Source organism: Mesoplodon mirus, assembly GCF_964341445.2.
Source record: "Mesoplodon mirus genome assembly, chromosome: 1".
Taxonomy (NCBI): Eukaryota; Metazoa; Chordata; class Mammalia; order Artiodactyla; family Ziphiidae; genus Mesoplodon; species Mesoplodon mirus.
In genome coordinates, this window is record NC_138976.1 from 89772183 (window position 1) to 89786926 (window position 14744).

At 41.2% G+C, this 14744-nt stretch overlaps 2 long non-coding RNA genes across 3 annotated transcripts in view; both read right to left on the reverse strand.

The window, feature by feature from the left end:
• Window positions 1-14744, reverse strand: part of LOC309798861 — a 292612-nt gene that overhangs the window by 47691 nt on the left and 230177 nt on the right. The window lies entirely within an intron of this gene.
• The window catches only part of LOC309798847, a 52349-nt gene that overhangs the window by 16997 nt on the left and 20608 nt on the right, over window positions 1-14744 (reverse strand). For both annotated transcript variants that reach the window (XR_014293238.1, XR_014293239.1), the window contains exons 3-4: window positions 10147-10228; window positions 9390-9504 (exon numbers count right to left, since the gene is read on the reverse strand). This is a non-coding gene — a long non-coding RNA (uncharacterized lncRNA). The remainder of the gene's footprint in view (window positions 1-9389; window positions 9505-10146; window positions 10229-14744) is intronic.

Genomic DNA, 14744 nt, shown 5'->3' on the forward strand with positions numbered 1-14744 from the left:
TGGAGAAATGTCTATTTAGATCTTCTGCCCATTTTTGGATTGGGTTATTTGTTTTTTTGATATTGAGCTGCATGAGCTGCTTGTATATTTTTTAGATTAATCCTTTGTCAGTTGCTTCATTTGCAAATACTTTCACCCATTCTGAGGGTTGTCTTTTTGTCTTGTTTATGGTTTCCTTTGCTGTGCAAAAGCTTTTAAGTTTCATTAGGTCCCATTTGTTTATTTTTGTTTTTATTTCCATTTCTCTAGGAGGTGGGTCAAAAAGGATCTTGCTGTGATTTATGTCATAGAGTGTTCTGCCTATGTTTTCCTCTAAGAGTTTGATAGTGTCTGGCCTTACATTTAGGTCTTTAATCTATTTAGAGTTTATTTTTGTGTATGGTGTGTAATACTTTTTTAAATGGTAGTTTTACCTGTGGAAACTATGCCGTTTTCACTTAAGACTTGGGTACTTTGACAAGCAAATCTGATGGCACAGTATAAAGCAAATTAAAGTCTTTACATGTTTGTTTATTTCTAATTTTCAGATTTAACACATTGTTAACAGAACTCAGAGGACTCAAGCCAGGCCACAATACAATAACAACCATTTAAAAAACTCCTTGATAAGTGGTTCACAAGAAGTGACCTTGTTATCAAACGCTTCTGCACACAGGTGTTTTGTGTTCCCAAAGAAACCCAAACCTGAGTGGAAGCTACAATGTAAACAGGGTGGTCCCGGGCTGAGCCAACTCTCTGGCAGGAGCACACGGGGCAAGGGCACAAGCGGCCTCCAGCTCTCCTATCCTTGTAACATAGAAAATCGATTATAAAAAGAGAATCAATTCTGCAATCTGGGTGTGACAGTGGCACTCTGGAGTCATTTAACTGTAATATGACCCCACAAGGCAAGTCAGTGTTAAATAGTGATTATGTTATTCAGTGGAGTCCAGGCTGTTATATATAGAATCATAGACTGTCAGGACTAGAAAGGGCCTTAGGGATCATTTTCTTTGGCACCCTCGTTGTACAGATTAGAAATGCCTAAAGGAAGACAGGGACTTAGTCAAGACTCTTCAGCTGTTCAGGGTAGATTTAAGATCAGACTTTGAGCCTCCTGACACTACACTCCTCCAACGTGCTGGGCAGAAGCCGGCAGCCATGTGGAGGGCCTGACCTGCAGCATCCTTTCCTGCTCATCCAGGACAGCAATGCAGCACCCCCTGCCTGAAGCTAAGGTAGTACCAAGCCCCTTATTGTACTAAAGTTAAGATTCTTATAAAACCAGAAACTTACAAATGATCAGGAAAAGAACTACACGCCTAAAGTTATGTTTTTGCTTTGTCAGCAATTAAAGTATCATTGGCCTGGATTTTGTTAATGCATATCTCTTTTCTCTCTCTCTCTTTTTTTTTATAGATATTTAATCCCTTTAGACCAGCAAAGAATCATCTTTTCATTTGTGGCAGAAAACTAGGCAGAAGAAATAAATCTAATAGAAAATATTCTTATTTCCTAAGAATGCTGCAAGGATTAAAGTACAGTTAAATCCAAGGTCTTCAATGATGCGATTTTCATTCTAATCCACATCCCAAAATATTATTTATTGTTAACACCATTGACTTAGCTTAATAATTACCTGGGTAATAATTTAAACAAAATGCTTCCAACTGGCATGATATACAATTTGCTTTGTTGAGTTTTTTTTTTCCCTTTACCTTGGAAAATGTCATAATAGATAGCTATATTCATAATAGTCTCCTGTGTTTAAAATCTGGTTCCTGGAAGTGATTCATACATGTCAACTATTAGCTTTGTGGTGACATTTTGCAGAAACATCAACAACACCTCGGATGCACCTCCTTTGTTTGGCAGTAAAGGTATTTTGTCAAAGTTCACAGTGAACAAGCAGCATTACCAGTTTTTATAAAAACCATGTTTGTTTCTCCAACCACTACTGAAAGACAAGACAGTGTTTTCCAATGTAGATTCATGTTATGGTCAAGAAATCTGGCACACACAGCAGCTAAGTGAAAATTCAATCCTGCATCCAGTTTTCGAAATGTAAGGCCAAACCTTACCGAGAGAGATGGAGAACAGCTTCCACTATATTCGAACCATCTTTGGCATTTGTTTTATAAAATAATGCCCCATAGGTCTGTAAAAAATATAAATACACCATTAAATGAAGGCTTTAATTAGGTTTCCTGGAATGTTAGCTTTTAAAACCAATAAAATAAAATAAAAATACTCCCCTTTTGAGTGTGCTAAAACTAATAGCTAAGAAATTGAATTCAAAGTTTCAATACTTTAAAAAAAAACAGGTTTGAGCCTAGTTATTCCAGGAACAACTCCTAGTCAGAGGATTTTTATTTTGCATCCAAAAAAAACCCATAATACAAAATTTCATGTTTTAAGGTTCTTATTTCCAAGAGTCAAACATGCTACCAAGTGCTCTCTATCAAATAATATGAGAGAGAGAAAAATGATAGCTTAAGGTAACCACTCAGGAATTAAATGTCCATCTAAAGTATGTGATGAATTGGGAGGTTTGGATTGACATATATACACTAATATGTATAAAATGGATAACTAATAAGAACCTGCTGTATAAAAAATAAATAAATAAGTAAGTAAGTAAGAAAGTAAAGTATGTCTTCTTTTGGCCAGAAGCTAACACACATTCCCCTTCACCCTATCATCTTTTCCTATCAAGATTCAACAGCCTCTCTGTCACTAAAACCAATGGACATTTTCTAGTCCTCTATTTTTCAACCCCCCAGTGGTTATGCATACAAACATCGATCATACCACTCTCCTTCTTCAAACCCTTTAATGCTTTCCCCCAACCCTCTCAAGTAATACTGAAATGCTTACCTGGCCAACAAGGCTTAGCTTGTATGTAGCCCCAGCCAACCTCCCAGTTTTAGCTGTCACCACTCTCCCTCACTCACAACACTCAAGTTACCCTGGCCATCCCTCTATTTCCCCAATGCTCCAAATTCCCTCCCACCTCAGGACCTGTGCACCTACTGTTCCCACTACTAAGTCATCCCCTACCCCACTAACCCCCTTCACCAGGCTGACTTTTACCTCCCTTCTAGATTTTTAGGTAATCCTCCCTTGAAGCTAAGTGTTTTCTAACTCTGAAAAGTCGATATTAGGTTTTCCTATTATAAAACCTCTTGACATATGTATCTTCCCAGTATAGCACTTGCCACAGCTGTAATTGACCAAGTTATTTTTGTGTGTCTTTGTCTAACAAGCTGGAGACAATTTCCCTTAGGAAAGGAGAACTGTGTGTGCTGTGGGGCTGGGTGTGGGCGACATAGCCCTGTGTGGGATACGGGCAGGATGTGATGGGTGCTCCGGAGCAGAGAGAAAGGGAAGAACCTAACAACAGGCAAAAACTACCGTGAAACCTTTACCCATGAGCCCCCAAATCTACAGAAAAGCTTTAAAAAAAACAAACATGAATGTATTTCTAGTAGAAATGGGTAGTGCTGCTACCTGGCACAGCCAGGATGTTATGGGGTGAAATAGAGACTGCCTTTGAGGACGCAGGAGGGCGGAGGTCAAGAGATGCATAATAAGGAAGCAAACCTCGGGAAATCTGAGAAATCGTGAAGAGGGAATAAAACTGTTCTGCAGCCAGGAATTCTGAAACCTCTAGAGGGACACGTGGATTACATGAGTTTAATATCTATCTGCCCCAGACAGTAAACTACGTGAGGGCAAGGACAGTCTGCTTTGTTCTCTACCCTTTGCTCAGCTCACAATGAAGTGCTTTTCACATGGTGGATACAATTAAATATGTGTTGAATCAATCTCTTCTGTATTTCATTGCCTAGTTTTGATGTTTATCATATTTGGTTCAAAGTTCTAAAATTTAAAACAAGTAATAATTCCAACTTAAAACAGTGAGGTTGGGACTTCCCTGGTGGTCCAGTGGTGAAGACTCCGAGCTTCCAATGCAGGGGGTCCAGGTTCGATCCCTGGTCAGGGAACTAGATCCCACATGCCACAACTAAGAGTTTGCAAGTCGCAACTAAAGACCCCGCATGTCACAACTAAAAGATCCTGCATGCCGCAACTAAAGATCCCGTGTGCCACGACGAAGACCTGATGCAGCCAAATAAATAAATAAATAATATTTTTTAAAAATAGTGAGCTTGAAACTTCTTTTTAAAGTTAACATGTATATGCTACAGAGCAGTGCTTTCATGGTGCTGAGGACAGACAGCAATGATAGCAACATCAGGTCAGACTGTTATGGTAAGAACCTCTTATTTAACCCAAGGAGCATCTGGTTCCTTGTTTGGGTAAAACAAGTCACAAGAGGGCCATGCAGCCTTCTGATACAATGATAATAACGAGAGAATAAACATTACCCACAATAACAATCTGGACAGAAACAGGGTCCAACCACTATACAAATGCATAACCAAAAAGAATTTTACACTATTCCAACTGAATACAAACCTTACAGAAAAGAACAAGTCTTCCAATTCCCTTCACCCCTTCACGCAGGTGACACACAGCACCACCTGCTGCCCCTTGGCACGGGGACCCTCTGGAACCAAACCCATGTTTTCAAAATAGGACACCCATTCTTTTCCCTTTACCCAAATTCCGGGACTAGAGAAGGGTTCCAGGAGCTGGGGAAGAGTGAGGAGGAAGACGGGGTGATTTTGCCTCCTCTTTGTCCCTGACACTCAGTGGGGGGAAACGATCACGTGATGCTTTTACCTCTCTAAGGGATTTAATTCTTGGTGCAATTACTAACAGTTATGGGGCAGACAGGCATGGGAGGCCCTGGGAGTTCTGCCTGTATAAGGACAGAAGACCCATCAAACTGTGTGGAGGTCCATCAAACAACCTCTTCAGCTAAGGGTGACAAAAGTGGAAGACCCCTTCCAGCTTGGACCCACTCTCACTCTTACCATGGCCAGTTTTTCTCCAAGGTACCCTGGGACATGTTTTTGTCCCTCTGCTTCGGCAGCGTCATGAAGATCAGCCTTGTTTCCTACCAACACGATAGGAATGCTCTCATGGGCTGCAGCCTACCATGAAGAAAAGGAAAAAACTGTGCACACATCACACATTGGACAAATTATGAGGATGATGACGACAACAGCTACCATTTCCAAACGCCCCTTATGTGCCACGGGATGTGTACACAATATCTTCAAACCTCAAAGTATCTCTAAAAGGAGCCAAACTTTCTCCCATTGCCAGGTGAGAAAATTGAAATTCAGAGAGGTTAAATAAGACCTCGTAAGGACCAGGGCCAGGGTGCTCCAAACTGATTCCATCACCCTCGCCACTCTACAAACCAATAAAACTCAAGAGGCGTGACCACAAAACTCTACTCGGCTGTGGTGCCCACATAATTTTCCACCACTTTCACTCCAAACAGTGGTGATTACAAATCAACTTCATTACCTCAGGTATAAAACACACAAGAATTCCCTCAGCTACAATGGGACAAAAATGGAGTCTGAAAGTTCCACACTCACTGCTCTATGGTTTATAAGAAAAGCAAAATACAAGGGCCCTAAAGGTCAACAGTTTTCTTGCAGGGAGTCACTGAGCGATCACTCAAAGTAACAGACTCTTAGGATTAATGCCCCCAAATCAGCACAGCACGCTGTCACACAGCCCCGACACTCACAGGGGAGCTGGCGAGCGCAGCGGAAGCGGTGAGAGGCAGGATTAAGCTTGAGATCCCACCAAGCCCACCACGTGGCTGCTCGCTGGCTGCGTGAAGTCAGGCAAGTCTGTTCCTGGTTCTGCCTCACCTTCCCTACCTGTAAAATGAAGGGATCAGCAAGGGCACATCCCCCTTCAGCAGGCGGGATGAGAAGGGAGGACAAGCAGACAACCCTTGCTCTGGATCCTGAACAAGAGAGACAGCAGCCCTGAGACGTGGGGAATGACCCTTTGCGGTGCCTAAAGACATCCAGGTGCTCATCCGCTTCGGTGCCACACCTGATACAGCATCAAGAAATGGGCCTCAGGAACAAGGAAACTGTATCCGACTTCCTTTCTCTTCAGACCATTTTCCTCCAACTGAACGTACCAGAGTGAAGTAAAAGCGAAGGGGAGAAAGGGAGAAGGAAATGAAAGGCCTTCCCTAAAACTGGACACCCCACCCATTAAGGTTCTAAGTAATTGAGTTCAGTGGGGAACTGCTCAGGATCCAAGGGGGCATCACGTGGAAGCCATGAATCAAATATTCGCTTAAGGGCTTCCCTGGTGGCGCAGTGGTTGAGAATCCGCCTGCTAGTGCAGGGGACACAGGTTCGAGCCCTGGTCTGGGAGGATCCCACATGCCGCGGAGCAACTAGGCCCGTGAGCCATGACTACTGAGCCTGCGCGTCTGGAGCCTGTGCTCCGCAACGAGAGGCCACGATAGTGAGAGGCCCGCGCGCCGCAATGGGGAGTGGCCCCCGCTTGCCACAACTAGAGAAACCCTCGCACAGAAACGAAGACCCAACGCAGCCATAAATAAATTTTTAAAATTAAAATTAAAATTTAAAAAAGTACTTAAAAAATATATATATTCGCTAAGTTAGCCAAGGGTCTGACCGTCTAAATGACTTCCCAAAGTCATACAGGAACATACTGGCACCTCCTTCAAGTCCTGACTCAAATATCACCTTCTGGTGTGGCTACCCTGACCACACTACCTGCAGCCCCCTGCCTCACCGTAAGGCCCGTTACCCAGCCCTCTTTTTGTTTTCATAACATTTATCACTTCCTATCATTCTACTTATTTTATTTAAGTTTGTTGTGTGTTATGCCTCTCCCACTGGAGCACAAGCTCCATAAGGGTAGGGCTCTGTGTTTTATTAATGGATATATCACAAGCACTAGCCCAGTACACACACAAAGCAGGTATTTCAAAAATATTTTTGAATGTGTAAAAGAGATCAATATTGTTTGAATATTGTAAATATTCAAACAATAAATGATTTATGACAGGTAAGTAAATGGTCTTCATTTTATTATAAGATTTTGTAACCCAGTGGTTTTTAATCGAAGTGTATTAATTATTCATTCAGAGGGTCCATTCACCACTGACATTCTACTGCTTCTCAACCCTCTGGCTTACCCCAACAATCTCACCATTAGTTTCTACCCATATTTATAGTGGCCATATAAATCATCCCAATACAATTTCCTCAAATTAGAAAAGGTAAGCCATGGCAAAGGTTCACTGTGATAAGTGAAAAGTCAAATGCCAAGTGGCATCTAATTTTTTCTACATAACAAATTCAAGAATTCGTCTTGAATACAGTTTTCTTCCTTTTTAGACCACATGAAAGGTAATACGAATAGCTAAAAAGGTCACTTATCATATGTAGGTGCTTATTTAGCAAACTATGGCCATGGGGCCCCTGGCACAGGCCACACCTGGTCACTAAGGACTATTTCAACCCTATGGCCGACACTGCCTTTTGTGCCTCCTTTTCTTGAATATAATCCGAAGTCTTAAAATGAAGACCAAATCCAACAGTTCCAACAATGTTTTGCTATAGATCTTAAATATCTGTAGGTATGAGTGAGCTGGGATTATCCATTCTCACCGGATTCTCCAAACTCACTGGTCTATCCCAGGGAGGTCATCTGTTCCCTTGAGTAGATGCCTCTCCTCTACGCACTAACTACCTTGGAGATCCTTTCTTGACATCAAAAGATTTTTTTTCTTAATTTGCTGCACACTCTGGTGCTTAATCAAAGGAGCAACCAGTGTTGAATCAGGAGGTCCCATTTCCCCTTCTACTCCTAACCCCTAAATAACCAAAAACCAGTGTCATACACTTTCTATGCCTTAGGTTTCTCATAAAAAGTGAGAATAACATTACATTTCTTACCTCCTTTCTCAGATATGTTACAGAGGTGAATATAACATGTGGGAAATTTTGTGAAATAAAATACTATATAAATGTCAACACGCTTTCATTGTGTTCATAATAATTTTAAGCTCTGATATTTCAGTTGAACAAAATGCATATTTATCTATCATTGTCTAAGTCTTACTGCAATTTCAACCAGTCATTTCTTAAATCACTTCTCTAGTTAGAAAGAAAACACTCATTCTGGTGATGTACAGGGTATGAAATAGGCCCAACTGAAGAATCTAGAGGCTAACTTGAGATCAGACAGCAATCAGTTCTCTGTTCAGCAACCACTGCACTTAAAGCCTGTTAAAAATGATAGATAATAGACTTACTTGAAAAATTGTATTAACCACCAGTTTTGTTTTGTTTTTCTCCGGGAGAGAGTGCTAAACCATGGCTTGAACTGCAGTGTCATGGTTAGTAATGACTGTTGGTAGCACACTAACTGTGGTCAAAATCATTTCCTACTTTAAAAAGTATTTACCATGGGGCTTCCCTGGTGGTGCAGTGGTTGAGAATCTGCCTGCTAATGCAGGGGACATGGGTTCGAGCCCTGGGCTGGGAGGATCCCACATGCCACGGAGCAACTAGGCCCGTGAGCCACAACTACTGAGCCTGCGCGTCTGGAGCCTGTGCTCCGCAGCAAGAGAGGCCGTGATAGTGAGAGGCCTGCGCACTGCAATGAAGAGTGGCCCCCACTTGCCACAACTAGAGAAAGCCCTCACACAGAAATGAAGACCCAACACAGCAAAAATAAATAAATAAATAAATAAATAAATAAATAAATAAATAAATAAATAAATTAACTCCTATCCCCAACATCTTCTTTAAAAAAAAAAAAAAAAAAGTATTTACCATGAAACCAAAGGATATGAAAGCTCCTCAGATGAAAGACATCAACTTACTGGAGCAAAACAAAGCACAGATAGTTACCACACATGTTTAAAATACCAACTGGTTATCTCAGTGGTACTTTGAGATGTGTAAATCACCCAAATCACTACCAGAAAGAATAAGGTCGAGAACACAGTTCTCTATGCTATAGAATTTGGACCTGGCACAAGCTCACACCCAGGTGGTATCTCACCTATGCCTCTAGCACACATGGTGGCCCGATTATACCTCCAATCACACTACACACCCAGCCCCATCACCCCCTTGTTTGTGAGAGCTGCTGCCCCGTCTTGGGCTGCCTGAATTTTCATTCACTGCCCATGGGGTTCTGACTTTATCTATTAAGAAAACACAGAAGTTATCTTTTTTCCCCAGAAGCTCACTTTAGTAGTGTCCTTGGCTCTGTGGGAACTTGCCCAGCTACTAAGGAAGAGACCAGTATTGCCAGATGCCACTGGGAACCCCACATCTCACATCCAGTTCTTCCTGATGGCCTGGATCAGTGGCTTCTAATCAAGTTCATTTTGACAAAGAGGAGAAAGTGCATTTTCCAAGACAGCCTGTGACTCGCCTGTGTAACTTCTTTGTTTCTCTGTTTTTACTTCTTACCTCAACCATATCTTCCCATTCTCATACATTGAGAAAGCTTTTCTGACATGTAACATCATACAGCAGCAAAACACCATCTGCTCTTCTGAAGAAAGACTTAGCAATACTTCTGAATCTGGAAGAGAGAAAAGCAGGTAAGTGACGGTTCTAATCAGTCAGTCAGTTTGGGGCTGCCTCATTCTTCATCTCTTTGATGCTCACTTTCTTCTCATCTTCTAAAATAACCCCCAATTGAGAAGAATCTAATAGCAGCCTATTACTGTGAAATAGCCATCCCCGAGGCCTAGAATGACTTGGTGAACAGTAACAGCATAAGAATCTGGGCTGCTGATTTAGAAAAGCAGATCATTTTCTCCACCAAACAGTCCCAAGAATGCCTACAAGCCTCAGAGCATAGCTTGAGAGCATAAGTTCTAAAAATTTCAGCCTCAGCAGCAAGCTACCAGATCCCATGTGGACGTACAGAGAAGGATGGAAGAAGAGGCACATCAGAGAAAAATTATTTTGGGGGTGGTGGGTAGGGAATACTGTGGGTGGGTGGGAGAAGAACTACCCATGTGCAACACCACAGGGCACACACACAGGGTACGGAGCGCTCACCAGAGGAAGAGCACACCTCCACCCACATGTCCTAACTCTAAACCAGGTGCAGCACTTTACAGGACCTTAAATTGGGCCATGTCAACCACACATATTTTTTAAATGGCTTGTCTGTGCAAACCTCAGCAGAATTCAAAGCATTATGGAAAGCACTTGCCTCTCCTGCCCAGCCGTATCCCAGTGCTGCAGGGCTGTTAGCTCTCCATCTACGACGAGAGTTTTCATTTGAAAATCAACTTCTGAAAAAAAAATAAGAGGACATGGAGAACACAATGTAAATAATTCCATCGGTTTTTACTTTCAAGCCCTATTTGGATGAGACAAGGGCCACTAAGCCAAAGTTCAGCGAGGTAGAGAGAAATGAACCTGGCCTTCAAGAAGAGTAACCTTCACAAACTAATTATAAGTCAGACCACAGACATGTGCACAGATGCACATCCGCAGGTTGGCTGACTGGGGAAGGATTTGATCTATGGACAAAAGGAAAATCTATGTTCTATTTGCCCATGTAATTAGATGGACTCAGTTATATCTGTGTGTGTGCATGCACATAAATATGCCTATGTATATATGTATATATGCAGGTATACTCTGTATATGTACATATGGTACGCTCTCTAGCAACCGAACCAAATACTGTGGTATTTTTATGAATCAAACTGACGTGAACTTTCAAATTTGTTATCTTGAAGGGTATAACAGAGGACCACAAATTTACAAAGACACCCACTGTGTAAACCCCCCAAGCGGGCCCAGATGTAAAACTGGGTTCCAGAAGTAAACCCTCAGATGTAAACCCCCCCAGTAATCAACATGGGGCCCAGATGTAAACCTGGGTGGAAGCCGTAACCTGCTCAGACGTCAGCCGAACCCCCCAATGCTGCGCGCAGGAGCAGAGAAGGCAAGCGCCCAATGACTCACACCCGAGCCTGGACCTCAGGCAACTGCAACTAACCTGGAAGCCCCTGACAGGAGGCCGCCCCTCAGGTGTCTCCAGAACCTGAGGAGAGGAACCCCTGACAGGATGCCTGGGCTTCAGGCAACTCCGTGACAGGATGGCTGACCGAGCCGTGTGGCTGACAGGATCTTGGTGTTCCGGCCGGGTGTCAGGGCTGTGCCTCTGAGGTGGGACAGCCGAGTTCAGGACACCGGTCCACCAGGGACCTCCTGGCTCCACATAATATCAAATGGCAAAAGCTCTCCCAGAGATATCCATCTCAAAGCTAAGACCGAGGTCCACTCAAAGACCAGCAAGCTACAGTGCTGGACACCCTAGGCCAAACAACTAGCAAGACAGAAACACAACCCCACCGATTAGCAGAGAGGCTCCATAAAATCATAATAAGGTCACAGACACCCCAAAACACAACACCGGATGCAGTCCTGCCCACTGGAAAGACAAGATCCAGCCTCATCCACCAGAACACAGACACTAGTCTCCTCCACAAGAAGGCCTACACAACCCATTGAAACAACCTTAGCCACTGGGGGCAGACACCAAAAACAATGGGAACTGCAAACCTGCAGTCTGCGAAAAGGGGACCCCAAACACAGTAAGTTAAGCAAAATGAGAAGACAGAGAAACACACAGCAGATGAAGGAGCAATGTAAACACCCACCAGACCAAACAAATGAAGAGGAAATAGGCTGTCTACCTGAAAAAGAATTCAGAGTACTGATAGTAAAGATGACCCAAAATCTTGGAAATAGCATGGAAAAAAGACAAGAAACATCGAACAAAGACCTAGAAGAACTAAAGAGCAAACAAACAATGATGAACAACACAATAAATAAATTAAAAACTCTCTAGAAGGAATCAATAGCAGAATAACTGAGGCAGAAGAATGGATAAGTGACCTGGAAGATAGTGGAAATAACTACCAGAGAGCAGAAAGAAGAAAAAAGAATGAAAAGAATTCAGGATAGTCTCAGAGACCTCTGGGACAACATTAAATGCACCAACATTCGAATTATAGGGGTCCCAGAAGAAGAAGAGAAAAAGAAAGGGAATGAGAAAATATTTGAAGAGATTATAGTTGAAAACTTCGCTAATACAGGAAAGGAAATAGTCAATCAAGTCCAGGAAGCACAGAGAGTTCCATACAGGATAAATCCAAGGAGAAACACTCCAAGACACATATCAATCAAACTATCAAAAATTAAAGACAAAAAAAAAATACTAAAAGCATCAAGGGAAAAGCAACAAGTAACATACAAGGGAATTCCCATAAGATTAACAGCTGATCTTTCAGCAGAAACTCTGCAAGCCAGAAGGGACTGGCAGGACATATTTAAAGTGATGAAAGGGGAAAACCTACAACGAAGATTACTCTACCTGGCACGGATCTCATTCAGATTTGACGGAGAAATTAAAAACTTTACAGACAAGCAAAGAGAATTCAGCACCACCAAACCAGCTTTACAACAAATGCTAAAGGAACTTCTCTAGGCAAGAAACACAACAGAAGTAAAAGACCTACAATAACGAACCCAAAACAATTAAGAAAATGGGAATAGGAACATACATATCGATAATTACCTTAAATGTAAATGGACTAAATGCTCCCACCAAAAGACACAGATTGGCTGAATGGATACAAAAACAAGACCCATATATATGCTGTCTCCAAGAGACCCACTTCAGACCTAGAGACACATACAGACTGAAAGTAAAGGGATGGAAAAAGATATTCCATGCAAATGGAAAACAAAAGAAAGCTGGAGTAGCAATTCTCATATCAGACAAAAGAGACTTTAAAATAAAGACTGTTACAAGAGACAGAGAAGGACACTACATAATGATCAAGGGATCAATCCAAGAAGAAGATATAACAATTGTAAATATTTATGCACCCAACATAGGAGCACCTCAATACATAAGGCAAATGCTAACAGCCATAAAAGGGGAAATCAACAGTAACACATTCATAGTAGGGGACTTTAACACCCCACTTTCACCAATGGACAGATCATCCAAAATGAAAATAAATAAGGAAACACAAGCTTTAAATGATACATTAAACAAGATGGACTTAATTGATATTTATAGGACATTCCATTCAAAAACAACAGAATACACTTTCTTCTCAAGCGCTCATAGAACACGCTCCAGGACAGATCATATCTTGGGTCACAAATCAAGCCCTGGTAAATTTAAGAAAATTGAAATTGTATCAAGTATCTCTTCCAACCACAACACTATGAGACTAGATATCAATTACAGGCAAAAATCTGTAAAAAATACAAACACATGGAGGCTAAACAATACATTACTAAATAACCAAGAGATCACTGAAGAAATCAAGAGGAAATCAAAAAATACCTAGAAACAAATGACAATGTAACACAACGACCCAAAAACTATGGAATGCAGCAAAAGCAGTTCTAAAGGGAAGTTTACAGTGATAAAATCTTACCGCAAGAAACAAGAAATAACTCAAATAAACAACCTAACCTTACATCTAAAGCAATTAGAGAAAGAAGAACAAAAAATCCCCAAAGTTATCAGAAGGAAAGAAATCATAAATGGTGAACTGGGAGATTGGGATTGACATATATACACTAATATGTAAAAAATGGATAACTAATAAGAACCTGCTATATAAAAAAATAAATAAAATAAAATTCAAAAAAAATTAGAAATGAAAAAGGAGAAGTAACAAGTCACACTGCAGAAATACAAAGGATCATGAGAGATTACTACAAGCAACTTTATGCCAATAAAATGGACAACCTGGAAGAAATGGAAAAATTCTTAGAAAAGCACAACCTTCTGAGACTGAACCAGGAGAAAATAGAGAATAAGAACAGACCAATCACAAGCACTGAAATGGAAACTGTGATTTAAAATCTTCCAACAAACAATAGCCCAGGACCAGATGGCTTCACAGGTGAAGTCTATCAAACATTTAGAGAAGAGCTAACACCTATCCTTCTCAAACTCTCCCAAAATATAGTAGAGGGAGGAACACTCCAAACTCATTCTATGAGGCCACCGTCGCCCTGATACCAAAACCAGACAAAGATGTCACAAAGAAAGAAAACTACAGGCCAATATCACTGATGAACATAGATGCAAAAATCCTCAACAAAATACTAGCAAACAGAATCCAACAGCACAATAAAAGGATCATACACCATGATCAAGTGGGGTTTATCCCAGGAACGCAAGGATTCTTCAATATATGCAAATCAATCAATGTGATACACCATATTAACAAATTGAAGGAGAAAAACCATATGATCATCTCAATAGATGCAGAAAAAGCTTTCAACAAAATTCAACACCCATTTATGATAAAAACTCTCCAGAAAGTAGGCATAGAGGGAACCTACCTCAACATAATAAAGGCCATATATGACAAACCCACAGCCAACATCGTTCTCAATGGTGAAAAACTGAAACCATTTCCTCTAAGATCAGGAACAAGACAAGGTTGCCCACTCTCACCACTATTATTCAACATAGTTTTGGAGGTTTTAGCCACAGCAATCAGAGAAGAAAAACAAATAAAACGAATCCAAATTGGAAAAGAAGAGTAAAGCTGCCATTGTTTGCAGATGACATGATACAACACATAGAGAATCCTAAAGATGTTATACCAGAAAACTACTAGAGCTAATCAATGAATTTGGTAAAGTAGCAGGATACAAAATTAATGCACAGAAATCTCTTGCATTCCTATACACTAATGATGAAAAATCTGAAAGAGAAATTAAGGAACACTCCCATTTACCACTGCAACAAAAAGAATA